Here is a 4,276-nt window from a genome sequence, read left to right on the forward strand (position 1 = left end):
TTTGAACCATCCTGTCTGTTTGTGATGCAAACTACAAGGAATTATGTACCTGCATCCCTAACTTCCGTGATCTCCAACACGACGTAAAGCCCTGCTCCTTTTGCTGTACCAAAATGGAATACCTTCCATTTATCCAGATTGAACTCCATGTTACATTTTTCAGTCCAACGACTCATTGGATTAAGATCCTTTTGAATCTTAGATAATCTTCTTCATTGTCTATAATACTGATGTCGCCTGCAAACCTACGAAGCACGCCTGCTGTGAGTTCCACTGCTTTCTCATATCGATCAATGATTCATATTTACTTGCAGTGGCCGTATTTTAGCTGAGTGCAGATCATACTACAGTTAATCATGCAGTTAACCATGAGGAAGAAAGCCGCAGACTACAGGGTGAAAGCAATTCATTCCAGGGAAGTGGGTGAAAGTGAAGTAAAATCAAACTTCAAACCAGCTGTCCACGCTCCAGTTGTGGCACTCAGCTGTCTCAGCAAGATGCACTGTAGATTGCTGTTATTATGAACGGGAACAAATTTTCCCTTCTGCCCCGCCTTTGACCAGGAGCACTCCCAACCTCTGAATTGCTTGCGCCTCTAAACCGTCATAGAAATACCGTGCATTCTCCGGTTGTGTCACTGGAGCCATCGAGTATCTCTGCGACCTCATTCCCATCCCGATTTCAAGTTGGATCTTCGTGACTGCGCCACTCGGTTCCTCTGATTCTGGGGCTGGGATTTGGGACTATGTGGCAGCAGTGGTTACTGCCTTCTGTGGGGAGCTGCTGAAGGAGCCGATGTTAAACTGCATTGCTATTGCAGCATATATTTCAACAAAAGCTCCACTGTCTCCGGAGTCTTTGATGTTTTAGAGAAATCTATTTGTCTCAGCCTTCAGCATATTAATGATGGAATCACCACAGCCACTTGGGGCACTGAAGTTAAACGGTCGGCCCATTCTGAGTTCCCACATGTCTGGCACTGTTCAATAAGCACTGGTATTGTGCATTTGGTGCTCTGCCTAACATTTCTTATGATACTGTACTTATTGCTGCGATCTTGTGTGCTCATCTGTGGGGTGCTGTGATCGTATAGTGGTTAGTACTCTGCGTTGTGGCCGCAGCAACCTCGGTTCGAATCCGAGTCACGGCAGCAATCGCTCTATTTGTCCCAGTCTTTTGTGAAACACAAAGGAATTCGTTGTTTTAACATGGCAATTTTCTCCAAAGTGATTACTTTTTCCTTCAAGTTCTGCTCGCTCACATCTCTGTGTTTCAGAATTCAAATCCACCCGTTCTCAGAGATTTTTTCCCTCCTACGATCACTAACCGAACTTTCCATCCCATACCCCATTTCATTAATTTGGGGATGCCGTTGTTGGACTATGGAGTACAAAGTTAAAAATCACCCAACACCAGGTTATGATCTTACAGCTTTAATTGAAGCACTAGCTTTCGGAGCGCTGTTCTTTCATCATGTTTTTGTGGAGTCATTTCCTATTTCATTAAGGCACTGCAGAATCTAACACTGACTCTCCCATTGATACCGATCAGTCTGTGTGGCTGCGGTCACTGTTACTGGGTGAACGTGCCCCAACCCCACCACCGGGACCTACAGATCATTTAATCCATTTGGTTACCGCTGTTGTGAGATCAATACTCATGTAGAAGCTTTTACCGACATGGACCAGAGATTATTGTGGGGTGGAGTGGGTTGGGGCGGTCAAGCTGAGGAAAATGGCACAGGATAGTATCGGGGAAAAGCGACTTCACTGGAAAAGATCAGTATCTCCGCTTTTCTGCAATGGCCGAGCGCTATTACCACTGGACTCGGGTTTGACTCCGACTATGCTAGGTGGTAGAATTTGGATTCAATAAATATCTGGAAATACGAATCTAATAGCTCCTGTTAATCTATAGCCAATTGTTGAAAAAAACAAAACCATTTGACGTCATTTAAGGAACGTAACTGCCATTCTTACCTGTTCGGGCCTCCTTGTGACTCCAGACTCACTGCAATACGGTTGAATCTCAACTACCCACGGTTGAATCTCAACTACCCGCTGTGCAATTTGGGACAGCAATAAATACTGCCGAGCCAGCGACACCCTCATACTGTAACAGGATCGTAAAAAAAAGTTCATTCGGTTCCAGCTAGATTACTGTGTGCAGTCCTGCAACTCACAGAAGAGCATGGATGTTATCGCACTGGGAATATTGCAGGAGTGATTTACTGGGATATTGTCTGGGCTGAAGAATTTCAGTTGTGAGGAGAGATTGGACAAACTGGGGTTGTTTGTCGCCGAGCAGACGAGATTGGAGAAGACATGACTGAGATGTACAAAATAATGAGGGATATGGATAGGATAGACTGAAAGAAGCGTTTCTTATTGATGGAGGGATCGAACACTGGGGCCAAGAGATTTCGGGAAAAGGCAGAAAAGTTTGAGTAGATTTGTGGAAATGGTCAGAGAGGCGGAAATCGTTCTAACCTGAAGAAAAAGAGATGTGAATTTGTGATGGCAAAACATATAAGACTATGTGCTAAATCATGGAAAACTTGATTCAGGTCGTAAAGCAGTTGTGTTGGACAAGTGCGCCCACAGCAGGCTGAAGGGTCTCCTTCGATGTTGTTGTCCTCCACAGTATCGTGGTTACTGTCCCCGCCTGTCACAGGGTCAATTCTCCGCTGGGGGCATCGTAAAGGTTTGAAACCTGTCGCTCTGTTCCCCTCTGAAGGTTATTAATGCTTGGCCTTCCATTCTCGATTTGATATGTCACAGGAAGGACAGTGCTGTCTGAATCATCTGGGGAAGGACTGCAGCTCCTGGGGAGAGAGAGTGTCAGTGAAAGTGCAAACACGTAAGTTCAGCAAACTGCATACTGTGTTTATGAAAACCATTATATAGAGTTGTTCCTGACTGATTAGTTTATTTAAAGCAGGAATCTGAGGAAGAAAACAGAGCAAACCCATGCAGATCTGAGTGCAGAACCATTTCCAGCAGCACTAATTAGGATGTACAGCGTAGAACCGCGTTTAGATGCATTGAATTCGGGTTGGTGGGCGCAACTTGCTTTCACTAGGTGGGATTACCAGTGTGTACAGCCATTACACATGATTCAAATAGTGTTCAATGTGATGGTACATTTGCTCAGTGGTTCTCACTGCTGTTAATTCTGTAGGTTAGGTGGATTGGCCATGTTAAATTGAGCTGATGTGTCCACGGAGCGAATTCAGTAAGTTAAGTGAATTATCCATGCGTAACGCAGTGATAAGGTCAGCAGTCACACGTTGCCAGGTTTTATTCCAACAGGTTTATTTGAAATCACAAGCCAGAGGCCTGCGGGGATAGAGAAGGGAGCTCGGTCTGGTTGAGATGCTGTTCAGAGTGTCCCTACAGACTCGATTGACTGAACTGTACTTTCTGCATAGTAGGGAATCTGCGATTCTATTAAAGAGGACACTGTCAGCGTTTACTGGGCTGCTAAGGCATTAGAGACGATGCTGATGGCGTTTAGTGGGGATGGAATTTTATTTATTTGTGTTTTGGAAAATTTGACACTGAACCAAGTAAAACTGAAAGGAAGTTTTCCAGAGTATTTGAGGTTTAAAGAGAGTAAATAGGTGGTAAATTCACTCTTTCAAGTTCGTATATTTCTGAACGTCAAGTTTTCAAAACCATCGATGTAGGACACAGAAATGATGGGAGCATCATTTCTGTCACTCAGAGAATCCACTTCCAAAATATTTGGAAAGGCACATTTTGAGACACACAAACAGTGAGTTTCACCAGGAGAGAGACAGCCTGTGTCAGGTAAAAGCGTAAAAGTGGGGTGGAAGGGGTAGAATGTTCGAGGAAACAATTTCTAATTTGGACGACTTTAGATGTAAAGAAATATCGGAAACGTATGCAGCTGAATAAGATTCAGCAAAAAAAGCTCAGAGTTTTGAAAGATTTATATTAATATTCCACATGAAGCAATATAAATGGAACAGAGCAGATTTTGTATATATTCAAGGAAAGCTATTCCATAATGAATAGGAAGTGATCCATCTCTTAGAGATCGATTTTCTGCTTTAATCCAATAGGTTAAAGATGGGAGGACAATCGCCATGATGTTGGGTTCATTTGAAACCCACTGAAATCTACCAAAGTAACTGAGCATCAAAACTGGCATCTTGTTTTGTAGTTTAACCTTCTGTTTTTCTCATTAGTATTTTCTTTAAGCTGAAATAAATTCGGAGCAAAATTGAATGCAACATTAAACGTTCCAATCA

General features: G+C 43.2%; 1 non-coding gene across 1 annotated transcript; it reads left to right on the plus strand.

The window, feature by feature from the left end:
• The first annotated feature begins 1,078 nt into the window (after nt 1–1,078).
• On the plus strand, nt 1,079–1,150 carry trnah-gug (transfer RNA histidin (anticodon GUG)). The gene has a single exon. It is a non-coding gene; the product is annotated as a tRNA-His (tRNA).
• The last annotated feature ends 3,126 nt before the right edge of the window (nt 1,151–4,276 follow it).

This window comes from Chiloscyllium punctatum, chromosome 31 (assembly GCF_047496795.1).
Source record: "Chiloscyllium punctatum isolate Juve2018m chromosome 31, sChiPun1.3, whole genome shotgun sequence".
In the NCBI taxonomy this organism is placed as follows: Eukaryota; Metazoa; Chordata; class Chondrichthyes; order Orectolobiformes; family Hemiscylliidae; genus Chiloscyllium; species Chiloscyllium punctatum.